The sequence below is a fragment of the Crinia signifera genome, chromosome 1 (genome assembly GCF_055691185.1).
Source record: "Crinia signifera chromosome 1, ASM5569118v1, whole genome shotgun sequence".
In the NCBI taxonomy this organism is placed as follows: domain Eukaryota; kingdom Metazoa; phylum Chordata; class Amphibia; order Anura; family Myobatrachidae; genus Crinia; species Crinia signifera.
The window spans coordinates 391,837,938-391,858,542 of NC_139217.1; the positions used below are offsets into that span (position 1 = coordinate 391,837,938).

Below are 20,605 nucleotides of genomic sequence, written 5' to 3' on the forward strand. Positions count from 1 at the left end.
CTATGTTGACAGGGGGAGAGCACATGCTGTAGGTGTGCTGCTGCTGCTTGGGGGGGGGGGGGGCAATAACACTCTCCCCTCAACTTTACAGTGTTATATCATCCTCCCTAAACATTTTGGGGTTTGTCCTAATAGCGGTTGGTTACCACACCCCCCTCTCGGTGGTCCTGTATATAGATGCACAGTAAGTGAGGACATATTGTATAGTAACACTTTCTGCTCCCAGATGATATGGACCAAATATGTGTTTTGTAGCTGACATTCTTAACAGAATTTTCCTCACTGCTGCTTTATAACAAGGGCAGGAATGTGCCTTCTGCTGCCCCAGCCCCAACCCACCTTGTATTTATGGCATACTGTAATGTGCTGGGCTTAGGGCTATGCCATGCCCACAGCATACTGTGAAGGAGTAGCGGCGGGCAGCTTTACGTGGTAGAAGCTAGCTTTTGCCCTTTAATGTTCGCAGCCAGTGATCAGTGTAGGGCAGACACAGTGACAGTAAAGGCACTGAATGAGTGGCATTATGCTACTAGCAATGGTGCCCCCTACATCTTTCTGCTGCAAGAATTACCCCCCACCCCCTACCACCACCACCTCATCTCCCTTCCCTTATCACCCGGCTCCTGCTGCAGGTCCAGAAGCACTGGCTTCTTCAATGCAGGACACTGGCGGCCAATTAAAATGCAGCACCAGCTGGTGAGCAATCAGAGCTTGTGTACCGGCAGCCACTCTGTTGCGGCGTCCTGTTTGAAGAAGCAGGCAGCACAGCGGAGGTAGTCGAGGGTTGCAGTGGGCAAAATGAGCTGCCCAGGCCCTTTCACAGGTCTGGGCCCGGGACAGCTGTACCCACAGCACCCCCCTGTTGGCGGCCCTGTTTCCAGTTAGTACTGTTCGATGATGTCATGCCGGCTGTAGAGGCAATGAATGGGCCTCTGATTACTGTGTTTTTGGGAGAGAGTTATCAAAGGTTGATGAGAAACAACGTGGAGAGAGATAAAGTACCATCCAATCAGCTCCTTGCACCATTTTTCATATACAGGGCCAGATGTATTAAGCCTGGTGAAGAGATAAAGTAGCGATAAAGTGGAAGGGGATAACGCACCAGCCAATCAGCTGTTTGAAAAATTACAGGTAGGAGTTGATTGGCTGGTGCATTAAACTTCACCAGACTTAATACATCTGCCCCACAGTCTGAAAAATAACAGATCGGTTAGTATTTTAAATCTCTCTACTGTACCTCTCTCTATGCTTTGCTAAATCTCCCACTTTCAGCATAAATGCCAGTGCTGGTTCATCCTTCTGGATAGAGTAGTGAGTATAATCATTTATTTTACAGACTGGTGCACTGTATATTATTGAAAAGGGCCAAAAGTAATTTTTAAATAGTGGAATAGTTAATTTAAGTACTCCTGTATATGCACTGTATTAGTTTAGCAAGATTAAAAAGGTCAGATTAAATCAGATTAAAAATGTTCTTCATGAGTATAGTTTTATTGTTGTTTGTTTTTATTCCCAAGCAACAGGGAAATTTTACATTTTACCAGCAATTGTAAAGGATCAATGCCGGTCGTGTTGTTTTTCATTGCAGCTTAGTTCTTGGCATAATCATACTAACGTTCTGAAGGAAAATGAATAAGCGTGGAGTTAATCTTAAACATTACCAGGTGATAACAGAGCACTGTCACATTGGTGTTTTGTTGATTTTGTGGCATGAGTTTAAACCGGAGCGGAACACAATGCAGGAAAACAATTGCGGACATTAAAATTCCATAGCAACATGATACGGCAATGGTAGACTATGACATAAGGAATAAAACTGGTTTAAATGGGACCTGCTGTACATAAAAATTAGATAACTACATTGGCCTATCTAAAAGACCATTAAGAGATAGTTGTCTTCATTCTGTCCATCTTTTAGTAGACTATAAATGCTGAAACGTAAATATATATAGATTATTGTGATAGATCTTTGGAAAGCTATAGAACTGATTTGTTAATAAATATGGCGCCATTTGTTTACCTTTTAAGATAATAGCTTGAAAGCATCAATTACCCCATGCATGGTGGCCTCGCGGGAGTGCTTCAAATTTTGGCCACGCGCCAGGGGCACGCACAAGTTTCACGACTGCCCCGTTCCAGAAGTTGGGAGGAATGCATTATGTAAATCATATTCTGCCCCCAGTAAATTATACCCACTGATCACTTGACTATAATAGTTACAACACTGTGGTCACCATAAAAATACACTCACCACCAGATAGGTGTTAAGATACAACCAGTTACTGTAAGAGTAATTACAGGCAAGTAATTAATAATCCTGCACCCGTCTCTCCAGTAGTTACAACATAGCAACGTCCTGCCGCAGGAAGGTGTAGCATATCACCGCTAATTAAACCACATTATTGCTCATTTATATGATCTCTGTTTAGTCCCCATGCAGACCATCCACGGCACATTGCCATATAATAGAGAAAACATTATAACTTTATAAGACATTCAATCATTATGCACTTTACCTAACTTTTAACTAAAGTTTTGTTTGCTGTCCTCTATGAAGTTTTATATTAAGCAACATTACATTCATATCATTGTTGCCATACCACACTGGGGATATAGATTTGCGCTTCGAACCAGGATACCATTGGCATGGAGTTTGTACATTCTGCCTGTGGTCACATGGGTTTCTTCTAGGTACACAAGAATGTGCCCACATTCCAAAGATATTGGGAGGTTATCTGGCTTCCTATGGCACTAGGATTAGCCTGTGTGTGTCTGTGGAAGAGAAACTGCACTGTAAGCGCCACTAAATATAATCTTTGGCTATTCCGGAGTATTATGCTGGCACTATATAAATATAGAGTAGTGAAAAAAGGGTGAAAAAAAAATGAAAAAAAAAAAATGATATGTCATTAACAAATGTTTTTGGTTATACAGTATAGGAACATTAGGCCTCGAGCTGACTGTTGCACACAATGTTCTACACTTTGGGCCTTGTAGAATTATATGGTCAATTTACCTCACAGTAAATTATTGTTATTAGTTTTAAAATAATCATACCGGGCCAGATGTACCAAGCTTCAAAAAAATTATAAAGTATAGAGTGGTAAAAAAAAACAGCCAATCAGCTCCTAGCTGTCATTTTTCAAACCCAGCATGTAAATGGCAGTTAAGAGCTGATTGGCTGGTAGTTTATAACTCTACACTTCATCACTTTTTGAAGCTTGGTGCATCTGGCCCATTATGAGACTAAGGGGCCCATTTGCTAATATTTTTTACTAAAACAATGTTATTTTAGTACAGGTTGAGTATCCCTTATCCAAATTATTCCGAAAACCATACATTCCAGAGTGAAAAAATGGGTGTTTTTTGCAAAAAAAAAAATCTGGGGACATTTGTAACAGCACTGAGGACATGATATGTAACTGCATTATGTATGTGCAAGACAATGATTGCTCGGCATTCAAATTCAGTAACTGAGATATTACACAAATTTTGTTTCATGTTCTGAAACTTTGTTTTATGCACAAATAAAATATATTTGTGTGTATTTCATGAGGTTGATGTGCTTATACAACATAAAAGCAAGATATCGTATTTTTCGCACCATAAGACGCACTTTTTCTCCCCAAAAAAGTGGGGGGGAAAGTATGTGCGTCTTATGGAGCGAATGCTGCAAAAAAAAAGTGTGCAAAAAACTGCGCGGTGTGGGTGAGCCAGCGCAGATGGAGTCTGCAGGGAGCGCCGGGTCCATGATGCTGCTGCTGCGCCGGCATATCAGGAGCTGCAGCAGAGCCTGGTCCCCCCCCCTCCCCTGGTACTTGTCAGCTCACAGAGGTCCAGGCAGCAGGGATCATGCAGTGTGCTGTGGGGTCTGTTCGGCGAATGGGAAATCATTGGCGGGGTCCCTGCGGCAAATGGGAACTAGTATAGCTACTAGTTCCCATCTTCCGCAGGGACCCCGCCGATGATTTCCCATGGGGGGGGGGAGCAAGCATACAAGTACCAGGGGAGTCGGGGGAGCTGCCATACAAGTACCATCGGGGGGGGGGGGTAGGGGGGCAGACATACAAGTACCAGGGGAGTGGGGGGAGCTGCCATACAAGTACCATCAGGCGGGGGGGTTGGGGGGGCAGACATACAAGTACCGGGGGGGTTGGGGGGGAGCGGGCATACAATATTATTTTATTACACTATTTGGTTCAGAATATTTTTTTCCTGTTTTCCTCCTCTAAAAACTAGGTGCGTCTTATGGAGCGAAAAATACAGCTTCAAAATACAGCATTGAAATATAAAAATATTCTCAAATACGGAAAAGCAAGTTGCTTTTGATGCTCGCTACAGTCTGCCCTTTATCACTTTACCCGGCGTAATACATCTGCCCCATTGGAAAGTATCAAGTAACTATAACTGGATAGCCCAATAATAACCATAATGCTAAAATTGTGATATTACCCAGGTTTTTTTTGGCCCAATTCGCAATGTCTATTTTAGGAATGACTGAATTGAAACAACAATGAAACTGACAATGTTGAACCGACAATGGAAACCAGTTTATTGTGGCTCTGTTTAGCCAATGTGCAGGCAGGCATGGCAGAGGGTTTTCTTAACATCTTAAATGGATTAAGGTATTTAAAAAGCGTAAAACAGACAGGAAAAATCTTTTTCCAATTTTTATATTTAGTTAGATAATCTATATATAGCTGCACATAAATAGCAGAACTGTATCCAAAACTCTTGTGGCATAAGACTGCCCGGGCACAGTCACTCTGAAGTGGTTATTATTTTTTTTAAAGCCAATTGCTGTTTTCATCTCTTTGTTTTTATGTTTTTGTATGTGGTTTCCAAACTTTTTTCTTGTTTTTTCCTGTTTATCGGTGAAGAAGTTCAGGCAGACAATACAGAGAGGCACAGTGTGTCGTTGGGACCATTAATTTGGAGGAACGGATGGGATTAAAAAATAAAATAAAATAAATAAACTATTCAAAAATTTAAATTTTAAAATAATTGTTCATATACATAATTTATTCTAAAACACATAATTAGTTATAAAACACAGCAATCGTTATACCTCACAAACAACTACATATGACAACTACTTGTGTGAAAGATCCTAATCAAATGATGACCCACTGATTTTCAGAAATAGATCCTTATTTTATTCTCTTGGCTATCTTTATAGAGTTCAGCGGTCAGTATCCTGACTTCGGGATCCCGACTGCCGGAGTTCCGACAGGGGGGGCAATGGTAGCCACGTTGCGGGCTCAGTGGCTCACTTCGCTCACCACAGGTTCTATTCACCCTCTATGGGGTTGTGGACCTCCATAAGGGAGAATAGCCCCTGTGGGTCGGGATCCCCCCTGTTTGAGCACCACAGACGGGATTCCGATGTTGTGATACTGACCGTCGGGATCCCCACTGTTGGGCAGTCATTCGGCACCCACTCTAATCTGTAGGGTACTGTAGTAAGACTTTAAAGAGGATTCACAGCACTTGAGACTCCTCTAGTACCTGTAGTGTTACTATTATTCCACATCCACTGCATCATAGGTATGGGAAGACCTCTAGTGATACTGGCATTATGGCTGGTTATCCCTAATGGGGTGTGTGCATGTGATTTGAGGTCTGATTTGTAGCCAACTGAGTGACCTATATATGAATTGCTATACACTGACAGATATCTGATGAAAATCTAAATAAATTAGGGTACTCTTTACTTAGTTGGGCGCCCATCGCGGTGATCGCGGGCATCGCGGGCAGTACATTAATGGCCGCGACGCGATGCCCGCGATCACCGCGATTTCCCATAGGGTTCAATGTTAAATTTAGTGCTACCCGCGATTTTACATTCAATGCTTCAATGGCCGCGATTTGGCCATAGGAATCAATGTTAAATGGGCTACCCCAAATTTGTAACGCCACCCCACGATCCACGCCAACCCGAAGCGTGGCGAGCGCAGCGAGCCCGCGAGGGGCGGCGTGACGCGTCCTCCGACCTTTTCATACCCCCACTATCCACGTCGGCGTGGAGTTGAGAATAGAATAGTGTGGCGAGCGCAGCGAGCCACCGAGCCCGAAGCGTGGCGAGCGCAGCGAGCCCCGCGAGGGGACGTGGATACCTGTGAAGCCCGCGTAGGGCCACGTTTACCTGTGAAGGTATCCGCGTCCCCTCGCGGGGCTCGCTACGCTCGCCACGCTTCGGGCTCGGTGGCTCGCTGCGCTCGCCACACTATTCTATTCTCAACTCCACGCCGACGTGGATAGTGGGGGTATGAAAAGGTCGGAGGACGCGTACCGCCGCCCCTCGCGGGCTCGCTGCGCTCGCCACGCTTCGGGTTGGCGTGGATCGTGGGGTGGCGTTACAAATTTGGGGGGACATTTAAGTGTTAATTGTGCCTATTTGGGCTCTGTAGCCCATTTAACATTGATTCCTATGGCCAAATCGCGGCCATTGAAGCATTGAATGTAAAATCGCAGGTAGCACTAAATTTAACATTGAACCCTATGGGAAATCGCGGTGATCGCGGGCATCGCGTCACGGCCGTTAATGTACTGGCCGCGATGCCCGCGATCACCGCGATTTCTTTACCCACGACGCCCGCGATGGAGATCGTGGGCGCCGTGATTGGTAAAGAGTACCTAAATTAGTTTTTGCAGCGTATCACCATTTGTTGATTATGACTAATTTCCAGGTGAAATTGAGAGGGCCTGATTCCTGAGGGTGCCACAACAGAGTCATGTGAAAGTTTTGCCCTTCCATCACAGGACCTCAGGCTCATGATGATATTATGTTTCAAAGTTATGACATAAGTTGGGACACATTAGCAGCCTGCATTACAATGGAAACACAATAACCGGCTATTCAAAAACAGGTTCTTGTCTGCCCTTTGTCTGATGCACCAATTTCATAAAGACACTCAGTGGGGCAAAGGAACATGGTTCCAAGTAGGGACAATTCTTATAACAGTTTATTTATTTAATAAACATATATAATTGTTATCTGAAAAATAGTACAGTGATCTCTGTGCTGTTATATAAGAATGTTTACAATGTATTCAATGTTCTATATAGTATAGAAAGGCATCTACATAAGTATAATTTAACTAGTAGGCCTGCTCAAAGCTAATCCTTCGAAAGCTAGTATATGTAGTTTCACTTGCTGCCACAACGGATGGCAGTGTAAGCACTCTCGAAGCAAATGTTTCCAAACCTAGTAGATGTAGTTTCACTTGGTGCCAACAGATGGCAGTGTTTTCGATACACAAGGACACTAGACATATATATATATATATATATATATATATATATATATAATGTTTGTGTTTGTGCATGGATGTTCCACGATAACTCTTGAATGCTGTAACTAATCGTCTTCAAACTTTGCACACTACTGTATCATCTTAAGGACAATCTCAGTTCAAAGATGGGTTTAAACGGACGACCCCTTAAGGGTGCTGTCATAAGGGTCCATACTATTTATGTTGTTTTCATGCATTGTTGTTGGAAAACTACTTACTTTCTGAATACAACCAGGGCCGCTGAAAGCGCTTCCAGGCCCCGTGACAGGGGTGTGGCCAATGGGAGGGGCACCTGTAAAAAAAATATTGCAGGGGGTGCGGGCTGTGTGCCGTTGCACAGACTGATGCTGCAGCTGTCTCTCTCCCCACTCAGCACACAGCACTAAGGGCCTTATTTTGGTTCATTCTTTCTGACAAAATCCTTCTTAGATGGGCAAAACCATGTGCACTGCAGGTGGGGCAGATGTAACATGTGCAGAGAGAATTAGATTTGGGTGGGGTTTTACTGCAAAGTGAGATCTATATTGCAGTGTAAAAATAAAGCAGTCAGTATTTTCCCTGCACAGAAACAAAATTACTCACCCAAATCTAATTCTCTCTGCACATGTTACATCTGCCCCCCCTGCAGTGCACATGGTTTTGTCCATCTAAGAAGGATTTTGTCAGAAAGAATGAACCAAAATAAGGCCCTAAGAGAGAGGCTGTGCTGTTGCATCAGCCTCTGCTCTCTACTCCCACTGCCCGGTCTCTGCAGCGGGGGGGGGGGGGGGGGGGGTGGTGGTGCGGGACCTGGGCCTGGGTAAAAACTACCCACTCCCCACCCTCTTGAATACAACACAATAAACAGACTCCTTAACCCCTTGAGTGGTGGGTTTTCCTGGGGCGAAACAAACCTACAAGGGCAGGTTTGTCCTGCCCCAGAAATACTCACAACAGAAGGGGCAGCCGCTGTCTCAGCCCAAGCTCCTCTGTGGCTGCTGCTGCCGGCTTCAGCTCATTGCAGATGCTAGGAGAAATTCGAGGCCACTTGGGGGGGGGCTCTGGAACGCTCAAATGTTGAGCCGAATCTCCCCGAGCAGCCCTAATCCTCCACGTGTGGCGACGGGGAGGATCGGCAATGGGGGCAGTGACGGAGAGGATCAGTGATAGGGGGGGGATGGTGGTGCACCAGTAGTTCACCACTGGCGCACCCTTTCTTAATAGTAGCATGCCCAGAAATTTCTCGGGAGAGCCAGCTCCTGCAGCTCAACCCGAGAAATTTCCAGGCATACCACCGAAGGGATTAAAGGCCTATAAGGGTCCATTAAACTAAAAACATTTTCACTTTACAAACTTGTAAGAATTGCATGTTACATATATTTTTATATCTGTAAGGATGGTTACCCAATATGGTTCATTTATTAACCTGAAACCAATCAAAACTGGCATTTTCTCCAGTGAATGAGTATTACTCCACTTCATTTCATTTAGTAAAGCGTAAATGGCTAAAAAATAAAAGGGTTTCCCCATCCTAAACTAATTACAACTTATTACAAGGTCCCCACAGGGCAAATCATTAATTTATCACAGGATATGTCTGACAGGTGGGACATCCTGTCCAGAGCTCTCAGTAACATACATTAGCAGGGAAGAAGAACTGGGCAAACCTATGTACAATCCAGCCTACATACATTCCTAGATGCGAGTGGCCACCCAGTACTGTGCATCTACATGTCCAGAAGTACTCAGGGTGTGTGTGGTGAATGTCTATGGGATGCACATAACATTATAATATTCCTGGTTAATAGTTCCCTGTGTAGGGAACATACTCGGAAGTTATCCTTGCAAACAATGTTAGTCATTAAGAAGTCATGGATGCATAGTCTTGGCAGTGCTGCATTATTAACAGTACGTCTTGGACACATTTTCATATTTAACATATTTAACAATCTGTGCCAGATTCAGGAGCCAGAGGCAGGAAAGGGATCACAAAATCCCTCTCTTCTGAATATGCCTCCATAGGCATAAAGCAGTATTTGCCATCTGCCAATGGCGAAAATCATCAAAGCCAGACTGCAAAAGCAAGTTTGGTACATTGGATTGACACTCTTGTCCATATTGATCTGCATTGCTAATGAGCTTTTTGCAGGAAATTTCTGCGAGTACATACGTACAGTTACTGTATGTAGAAACTGTTTCTTCATCATTCTCTGAAAATGGTCCTGCGAAATAGCATCATTATTCACCGTTCGTCGCATACACACTGAAAGATAATTTGATCATTATCATTCAGAAGGGCCAAAATGAACGAAATTGGTCAAAAAAATTGGTCAAAAAATTGTACAGTGTGTATGCGTCTTTAGGGGTCTATGTACTATGTATATTGAAGATGGGATGTTGCTATCAGCAACCACTCAGATTCTATTATATTCTAGAAGGTGCTAATTAAATAAGAAGGTTCGGATAGGTTGCTATATGCAACATCCTTCCTTCAATACAACTCCCACTGTAGTAAATAAACCCCTACAGATGTAGCGGGTCTCTTCCTTGAGATGCATGTGCGCGTGAGACGCACGCGCGTCTCAGTCAGATGGACGCCGGGCTGCTGGCGGATCGCCAGCGGGGATGTTCTAGCAATTCGCCTGCAAGAGGGAGCCCGGCTCCATCTGTATGTGTCCATATCTACATCCACACTATGATCATACCTCCCAACTTTGGTAAGCTATAAATCAGGACCTGCTGCACCAAAGGGGTGGGCTAATGAGAAAGTGGGTAGGGCATTGGGTAATGGGGCCTAGCCAAGTGCCGAAACCCACATTTTTATCATTTTCAAGGGTGTTCCCTGCACTCTCCTAGTGATTGGGCAGCCACCGGCCCCCTCAGTGCCCTCCCTCTCACCTGCACTGAAGAGAGGCCATGCGCAGGCTCATGACATCTCTTCAGTGATCACCACTCTCTGCAGAGCAGCAATGATCTCCTGCTCTCCCCACAACTGCCCCCCCGCGCACCCACAGGACATTGCCAATACCTCCCAACATAATCCATGCCAGGAGGGACAAAGTACTCTGATCCTGACCTTTCATCGTACTTTATGATTGTCGTCACCTGTTTTGAATAGGTGACGATGATTCAGGTGATGATAATTATATATTAATAATGAAGTCCAGGAGCAGGGCATTCTGGCCCTCCTGGAGAGGGTCATGTTGGGAGGTACGCATTGCCAGAAGGAGGGACAGTAGTACAGTCTCCAAATAGCAGGACTGTCCCGCAGGACAGTTGGGAGGTACAGTATGCTATGTTATATAAGAGATCATGACATACTTAAAATATATATATTTTTAAATGTGTAAATAGCACTTAAATGGGACATTCAAAAGCAGCTGCAGAAGGCTCCTGACTAGTAGGCTCCAGTATAAGCTGATCTATGATGTCCCTTGCAACTTTATACTGTTCTGTGATACCAAATGCTGCCATATGATGTTCATTATTTAACACATGGATTCCAGCACTCAGTCATCCTGTATTTGCCCTTGTAAGACTATAGAAGTGTAACCAGAGCAGATATGAGAAAGCGTACCGTAAAATGCATGTAGCTACTTCTCTTGCTAACATAGGGGTTTATTCTAGTTCATTCTTTCTGACAAAATCCTTCTTAGATGGACAAAACCATGTGCACTGCAGGGGGGCAGATGTAACATGTGCAGAGAGAATTAGATTTGGGTGAGTCATTTTGTTTCTGTGCAGGGAAAATACTGACTGCATGATTTTACACTTCAATATAGATCTCACTTTGAAGAAAAACCCCACCCAAATCTAATTCTCTCTGCACAAGTTACATCTGCCCCACCCGCAGTGCACATGGTTTTGTCCATCTAAGAAGGATTTTGTCAGAAAGAATGGACTAGAATAACCCCCATAGTTTGTGCAATTAGTGAAGATTAATTCAGATTATTTTATGTTATACCCCTTTGAAGATGTAATTAATAATTAATGAGGTATATATTTCTTTTTCCTTTTGTAAATATAACAGTCGCCGCTGATCCATTACTTTTCAGCATTCATTCCAACTACGAAACGAGAAAGTAATATCCAAACTCAGCAAAGACTTGGCAAATGAATTCAAGGCTGCAATAAAGCCAGGAAATACACTGGTAATAAGTCAGTGAGTGCACAGCCTGCCCATGCAGCGATGTCAGAGAGGCTGGATGAAATAAGCTAATACATACTGTATCTGTCACAAATGACCTGCAGTTCAGTCTCACGAGCTGACTTGTGTTTCTAATTCACTAAATAAGACACAAGGCCATTATTCCTCTCTCATAAAAAGGCAAATACACGGAGCATGAAAATCCTTAACTAATGTAATCTGATGCGCATCTGCTCCATGATCTGACACAGGGTTTCAGGTGGCTTACGAAGCAGAAATCAGGGAGTAGCAATATAATAACCTGAATAAATTCTCCATGTGAACATCTGAACTTCCTTTGCATCAGAGCAAGCTTGGAACAGCTTCTATTCAACTATCCAAGTTAAGTTCAAATGCTGACAGCCTAAACGCAGCTGGCTGGCTAATATGCAGATATTATGTAGCGTGTGTTTACAATGATGCACTGATACATTACAATATCTATATAACATACCATTATTACATGCTGTGCCCAGTATGACCCATTGGTCAAAGTTGGCCTGTCACCTGCTGCTCTCTCTCTCCCTTTCCTGCCATCTCTCCTGTCCTGGCTTCTCACTCTCCTATCACGCTAATGAGATAATTCAGCCACATTTGCTGGGCTGCAAATTTGCAGATGGTCCACAGTGCACATGCACAAGCACATGTGTGCAAGCTGATTGACAGCTGGGGATGGGGGGTGTTTTTAGGTGGCACTCCATTGTTTTCTCTGCGCGCTGCCTGAAAAAATGCAGGTGGGAGGGCGTCTGACGTTATCCACTCCCTGCTGCCCACTATCCTGTTCTGCTATTGGCCAGAGAAGTGAGAAGTGTAAGTTATTCACTTAATTTCAACTGTGGCATAATGGGGTTTATTCAATGCGGCCGGCAAGGGGGTTTTTATGAATAGGATGGCTTGTTTTTGGCGAGGATGGCCATCCTCGCTGTTTAACCCTCTCACCGGCCATTCGCTCTAAGGGACATTAGCTGCATTAGACGTGAACCTTGACGTTCAGGGGAATCCTCGCAGTCCTCTGAATGCGAGGTTCGCGGCTAATGCAGCAAGCCCGCTGCATCTAGCCACGAGTCTCACCTTTTTGACGGCCATATACGCCGTTTCCACCTCGCTTTTTAGAAATAGAAAATGATGAGTGCAGGGGATCAGGTGAATACTGAGGGCGAGCTATGACGGCGAGTAATTTTCACTAATCGCCATCATAGCTCGCCTGATCGTCATTAAATATACCCCAATTTGTACTGGTGAAAATACATTGTGGCACAGTGTAAACTGGGACACAATCTTTAAACTGCACTTTTAATAAATAAAAAAAAAATCTTCTTAAAAAATTGATAGTGGGTCTTCATGATTTTAGATTTTCTCCAATGAGTTGTAAAAGGTTTATAATCTCTGCCTTGTGAGCATAGTTGCTTTGTATGCAGAATATATCAACAAAGAACTCATACCTAATTCCACTCTCTTTTTGCTCCGATTGCTTTCTTCTGAAGACTGCTATTTTGCAGTATTTAGAAAGTTCCAGAATGGTTTGACCCTGGTAGCTAACACCATCTTCAGATGGCATTATGCGCTGTAGCCTATGAGCTATAGATTGCAAGTGTTACAAGGAAATGCATCAGTAGGATCTCTTTCCACTCAAGGGAGGCAAGGTTAGAAAGGGTGTATGGAAAAGAATGGGGAGAAAGAATTAGGGACGAAGGAAAATATATATTTTTTTTCAATATTTTTTAACATTTCAAATACACAAAAGGAATAAGTGGATGGGATGTGGTTACAATGCCGGCGATGGGTATGCCGGTGTTTGAAATACCGGCACCAGAATTCTGACATCACTGGAGATGCCAACCCTGGAAACCGATAGTCGCTATCTCGATCTTATAGTAAGTCATAGTGTTAGGCCTTAGGTGGAAGTTCTTTGGGGGACTTAGGGTTAGGGCTTAGGGAATGAATATAGGTTTAGGAGGGGCTAGGGTTAGGTACTAAGGGGTGGAGAGTTAGGGTTTAGCTGTGAGCGGTGGAGGGTTATGGTTAGGCACTAATAAGAATGGTTAGGGTAAGGTTAGGGTAAGGCTGTTTGTGGTGGGTAGGGTTAGGCTGCAACTAGGGAGGGTAAGGGGAAAACCCCTGTCGGGAGTCTTCAACAAGGTGCTGCTGTGGACAATCCACTCGTTGGTCAAGTATAGTAAATCCAAATGGCTAAATAAAACTCATTAAGAAGATACAGAAACTTTATAGATTATTATTTGAACTTACCCCAAATATAATTGTGTTGCTTATTGGTGAGGTCCTTTTAGATGTATTTATCTAATTGATTTATTTATATATCAAACTACTTTTTCTCTGAAAGACTTCATAATAGAAACCCCCAGACAGGAGACTCCAATTACAGAACTGACACCTCACCAATATTATCCAGATACATATGAAAACATGATGTAATACAATAAGTACAGTAGGTTTGCTTTAATCTGGGGACATAGTTCTTGCAATCTTCCAAAAACCACAAGTTCTCTTAATAAAAGAGTGAAACTGGCAATGCCCAGAGAATTGCTTGTTTACAAAGAGCGTTTTTTTACATTTCATGGGCTGAAAATATAAAAATAGCATTTCCTCTTGTTTTCTGGTATATAGCTAGAACTTGCTAGCAGAGAACTGAATTATGGAGTTGTGGCCGATGACTTACTAGAATTTTCCATACTGTAGTTGCATTACATAGTTCATTTGGTGGAAAAAAAGTACTTCAAGTCTATCAAACAAAGTATAATTTAAATGTGGTCATTCTGAAAAAGAGAAGGGAAAAAAAAAATTAAACTCAGCCAACCATATTTCTGAAAACGAACATGATTACAAAAAAAGCTGTGGGATTTGTAACTAAGCTTCAAACATTTTGGGGGTTGTTTGAGGACTTCAATCAGAGGTTTTTGATGGGTTGGCTGAGTAAACCATTCAGAACTTTAATAAAGAAGTGATTAAACATATTTTTTATTCAGCTGTGTAAATCTTACTGAAAAAGAATACAGGTACTACAATGAACCAAATCACAATGACATTTGCAAGCAAAGTTTACTTGGACTCCAGTCTTCAGTTAATATGGGCAAGATTATCACTACCAAATATAATAAAAGCAAGGAGCTCTAACCATAGGTGGCTTCAAGGTAAGTAAAGACAAATACACAAAGTGAAATGGATATGGCCCCATTGTAGGCTGAACCACAATTGGTATTCATGGGGCACCAATCCTTTCCCTGGGGATCGTAAGCTTACATATGTGTACTAAAAAAAAATGGCTGCCTCTACTACATTTAATAAGCGTGTTGTATGTAATGTCTACCTCAGATTAATGGTGATCTACAACCTTTTTACATTCTGCTTCAAATGACGACAGAAGTAGATATTTCAGGAGTACCATAAAAAAAACCTTGCAACACAGACTTAAAAAATGATATACAAGAGACAGGATATGGAAACAAAAATGTAGTTTAATTAGGCATTGGCCCACCATGTTTGTCCCATTCCACCTATATTCTGTCTACCAATGTCTGGTATTATGCAGGAGGTATGTACAGTGGTGTAACTAAATGTTTTTAGGCACCATAGCAAAAGTTTGTAAGGAAACCTATGTACTTTCCAATGGTGAAAAATGTAGCACATGTTACTTTGACAGGGACCTGAACCATCTGACCCTTCCACAAATCTGCGACTGAGGCAGGCTGATCGAGGCCAACGCTGATTTCACAGATCCTCCTCTGGGCTCTTATCAGTGATCAACCCTAAATCAGGCATATTGACAGGTAGATTTTTTAAAAAGGGCCTAAAGCAGGGGTCAGGGAACTTTATTACCTTTTGCCCCAAAATATATTTAGATAAGTCAATGTTACCCCCCCCCCCCCTTGATTTGAAAGAAAGGAAATCATATTATTGTGATACACACTGTACCCCCAGTTGTTACCGTCACTGTTCGTCGAAGATGGGGCGGGCGCTGACAACATGTGATGTTCGGGCAGTATGGATGGTGTAATGGTTACCATTACTGCCTCACAGCACTGAGGTCATGGGTTAAATCCCCACCATGGCTCTAACTGTGCAGAGTTTGTATATTCTCCCCGTACTTGCGTGGGTTTCCTCCGGGTACTCCGGTTTCCTCCCACAATCCAAAATATACTGGTAGGTTCATTGGCTCCCAACAAAAATTAACCTTGTATGTCTGTGTGTGCATGTACATGTGGTAGGGAATATAGATTGTAAGCTCCACTGGGGCAGGGACTGATGTGAATGTACAAATATTCTCTGTAAAGCGCTGCGGAATATGTGTGCGCTATGTAAGAAACTGTTAATAAATAAATAATAAATAAATGTCAGTCGCCCACCCCAAGCAGTCATCACCACACCTGCTTCTACAGGGGGACGCCCAGCGTTTTTATAGGGACTCGCATAAACTGGTGGGTGTTGCCCTGCAGCTGCCCCCTGCACACCCCCGGCCCTCCCTCCCCACAGCGAGCGGCCCGGCGACTGTAACTCGCCAAAGCCGTTCGCTACTGGGGTTTGCACATGCATAGCAATGCGCATGCCCAAACCTCAACCAACGGGGCTGGTGCTGAATTTGGGTCGCATTGAGCGATCCTGAATTGGCACCTTAGTGTCCTTTAATTCTCCAAGCTTTTCCATTTCTGCTATCTGCTGTACCTATAGATTCATTCATTGAAATGAAATCAAAAGAAACATGGGACGCAAGCTACCTTCTACTATCTCCATCAACTGTAGTCAAAAAAAATGGATGCCCAGTACATTTGGAAACTTGGAAACTAAGAATAAATACGAAATAATAGAGATTTGCAGTGAATACATTGAAACCACATGTGAGCGCAACATACTGTACATTTACCAAACTCATCCCACTCGCAATACTGCCATCAAAACTCATCATTCATGAAATCTCCTTATTTAGCACCTACATACTGAAAAATCGATTTCAGAAGTTGGAAGTCAGTGGAATTTAAGCATAACTGTGGCGCTTATATAATACTAATAAAAAATAAATAAAATTGCCAGATAAAACATTTATTAAGCTGCTCCAATAAAACAAGGTTGCCAGCTACAACATATTTACAGCAATTAATCACATTATACTTCCCTCAGGAGACAGTAACCAAAACAGTTGTAAAACTGTGTTGCAGCACTTTTTTGGGAAGTCATAAAAATAATACACATTACTGCCAGAGCTTCCTACCCAGTTTTTGTCAAACTGTGTATATATTTCATAACATCTTACACTGTGCCCAATTCTTTTTCTTCCATGCTCATAAAGAAGGTTCCAAAATGAATGAAACTGAAAAAGGAGGGAAAAAACACCCCTTCAATTGCTTTGTCTACCTTCTCAAGCTCATTTAAAAGTGTTGCCATCTTGGCCTGCAAATCAGTGCTCTAAAATGTAAATATGGCTGCAATTGTGCAAAAGTAGGTGTGTGCATACCTCCCCCATACCTCCCAACAGTCCCGATTTTATCGGGACAGTCCCGATTGTCAGGGCCTGTCCCGATGTCCCACCCGCGGGCGGCAGTGTCCCGCGGTGTGGGGGGGCTGTTGGGAGTCCCCCCGTCAGCTGCTAAACAGCGGGGAATAAACGCTGTGCGCATGCGCACAGCGTCTATTCCCGCAGCCAGGGGGCTGGGGGCATGGCTAGAGGCTCACAGAGCCTCTGGGTCATGCCCCCATAGCGGCAAAATGGGGGCGTGGCCTCGCGGGGGAGCCGCGAGTATATGCCACGCCCCCCGAAAATTCCGACGCGCCTGCGGCGCGCAGCAGCAGCGTCCCGCCAGCAGAGGTACCAAAGTTGGGAGGTATGCTCCCCACATGACCCTCTCCAGGAGGGACACAATGCTGCATACCTCCCCACATGACCCTCTCCAGGAGGGACACAATGCTCTGTTCCTGGACTTTCCACTTAATGTATGATTACCATCACCTGTGGTAAAACACCTTTCTTTCCAATTAACCAGTCCCACACAGGTGAAGGCCATCCATAAATTAAGAGGGTAGTCCAAGAACAGAGCATTGTGTCCCTCCTGGAGAGGATCATGTTGGGAGGTATGTGTGTGTGGCAACACAAAAGTGATTGTGCACTGAAGTTTTGTATCTGATCCTTAATGTGTATGTTGTATGTTACGTCAACAATGTCTAGGTCAACACCAAAATGTTGACATGCACAAGGGCGAATTTGGGAAATGGTCAACACGTCAAGAGTTTTACAAGGTTTCTCAACACCTGCGGACCCCCCAATATGTGTACCATGTGGTACAAAAATACAACAAAACTCATTTTAAACATAGCCATGTCGACATTTTGACCATATGAATGTCGACCATATGGTGTCAACCATATGACAGTTGATCTAGACTTTTAACACGGGTGGGGATGTTGGGTTGCTGGACCCGGGTTTTTCCTTTTGGCACTTTCACACCACACAGAGACCCGGGTCAACCCGGCAACAACTTGGTTCGGACCAGGGTTATTTGTGCAGCGTGAAAGGGGTATTAATGTACAGTATATCATGTACATTACACACAGGGGCCAGTTCAGAAGCAAACGATAATGGCTAACGGCAACATCTTTGCAAGTAGCGGCTGCACAACATCATGCAAAAACCTCAAGTGGCATCTTAAGTAAAGAGGCGCAGCCTAGTGGACATTAGCCATTTGAGTAAACCTCGGGATGGCTGGTGTTTATACACTTACTGGGCCAGTGAAGCTGTGTCCAAGGACCCAGCCGGAGAATTATTTATTAACAGTTTCTTATATAGCGCTGCAAATTCCGTTGCGCATTACAATTGGAAACAGTGATAAATCAAACTGGGTAGTTACAGACAGTCAAAAAGGTAGGAGGGCCCTGCTTGCAAGCTTACAATCTATAGAAGCTATATAGAATGCCTCCATTTTCTATATTTCTCCCTGTTTACTCCACCAAATGCCAATAGCATGTGAATCATACTGTAGCTTCTGTGGCACTGCGAGTGACATTGCAGGACTAGATCTGCACATGCGCAGAACATTGAGCACTGGAAATGTGTGTATGTTTCTGTGTCAGGCCAACAACCAATATATACAATGGCAATTTGTTTGTTGAAACAACATTAAAATTAAGGTTTCACTTTCAGTCACAATTATGTCATCAGGTTTAACTACAACATTCAGCAGACTTTGACTGGCAGTACGTAGAATTTCCCCTATAAGCTATATAAAAGCTAAGATAATACAAGTTGAAGTCACTTTATAATTTGGGATCATGAACCCCTCAAGGTACAAATGGGACTAATTCAATGCTTAATGGGACTAACTCAGATGAGGATGGAGTAGTTATTACTCCTGTAGCAATAGCTCTGTATGTAAATGCAGCAAGAGCATTGGCAGCTCATACCTCATGTAGGGGGGGGGGGGGGGGGCTGCCACTGGCCGAGATTCTGTCCGGAAGTCACTGCCAGTCACAGTGAAGCCAGTGCAGTCTCACAGAATGCATTGGCTTCACACAGTGGCAGATTTTACCGGGGGGGGGGGGGGGGGGGGGGGGGGGGCTGCAGCCCATAGGTAAAAACCGCCACTGAGCAAGAGGCGTCTGTTACAAGGAGATGCCTCCTGCTGCAGTAATAATCTAAGCTGCATACTAGGGTGCAGCATCAGATTACTGCAACACCATTAGGCTGCTTAAAGCACCCACTGGGCTGCACAGACTGCTTGTGGCAGATCCACGTAAGAGGCCAAAAAAAATCTCCATCCAATGAGAACGACAGTGGCATTTTCCCTCCTCCAGCAGCGATGCACCCCTAGTTTCCACAAACAGCATAAGACTGTCAATCACTGACAGTCTAATGCCGTACTGCATCCTGCATCACTACTTTGCGCACCAGGACGCAGATCCATTGGGATCTTAATAAGCACCAATATGTCGGCACTTTAGAAAGAAAGGATAATAAAGTATGTCTAACTGAAGCATTCTGTTACCAGTTCACATCTGACAAAATGACTAAAGATTCTTGAGTCAAGACCAGATATTGAGAATAATCCTTTGACATGCCAGGGATATTTTTAGCTTGGCTCTTTAATGAAAAGAGTTTTAGGGCCTTATTTATGGAACATTTCTCATTAATGTTATACTCCTTTTCTAAGTACAAAAGGAAAACAGCCAGATATCTATCACCAGATCACCGTGCAAGCACTAACTTATCTGATGCAAGCGACTTCCAACAAACATTCTGCAAAAATACAGGACGATAATAAAATACACATTATAAATTAAGAGGAACGCACCAAAATACCCCAGAGGATTCTCTTCTGTTTTCAATAGCGGATATAATATAGATGATTCGTACATATGGGTCATACATGTGGGTCATACATGTGGGTCATACATGTGGGTCATACATATGGCTCCATATGAAGCCACATCGAGCAAATTGCACCAAATTGCGCATGTGATGTAGGGGAACTGGGCTGCAACAATGCATGCAAGAGAACCATTGTGTGGAGCTGCTGCTGGACATTCCTATTCTGAGCTGGGCTTATGCCATTCATACTTCCCTACTTTGCATATATTCTCTCCAGGAAGCCAGGAGACACTGCCACCCACTTCAGAGGTCACTTTATTAAGGGGGTGGTTCAGACACGCTCGTTGCAGGCCGAATTAGGTCCCCTGGCGGGTGGGTGTTTGCGTATGCAAGAATAGGTGCATGTGCAAACCCCCGTGGCAAACGCCTTCGGTGAGTTTCACACTCGCCGGGGTGATCACTCCAGGATGGGTGGGCAGGAGGCAGGCATAGGGCAGAAGCAGGGCAACACCCATCATTTTGTAGGCATACCCATAAAAACCCTGGGTGTACCCCTACGCACGCAGGTGTGCCCATGCCTGCTTGGGGCAGGCGGCTGATATCACATGATGTCAGTGCCCGATGGTAAGCGACCATGGAAAGATTTCTCATGCCAGCGGATGTGTATACAAAAGCATCCGCTCACGTGCATGGGAGCAAACTTGGGCACCAGAAGGGCGTTTGTCGTGGGCGCGTTTACCTGCTCGCAAATACACACAGCCTAACGATCAGATCTGAATCACCCTCTAAGTCCTGTCCCTGTCAGGTACAATGCTGGGATTTTAGGACTGCAGTGAA

At 43.8% G+C, this 20,605-nt stretch overlaps 1 protein-coding gene across 4 annotated transcripts in view; it reads right to left on the bottom strand.

Moving 5' to 3' along the window:
• The window catches only part of SNCAIP (synuclein alpha interacting protein), a 226,655-nt gene that overhangs the window by 166,706 nt on the left and 39,344 nt on the right, over nucleotides 1-20,605 (bottom strand). The window lies entirely within an intron of this gene.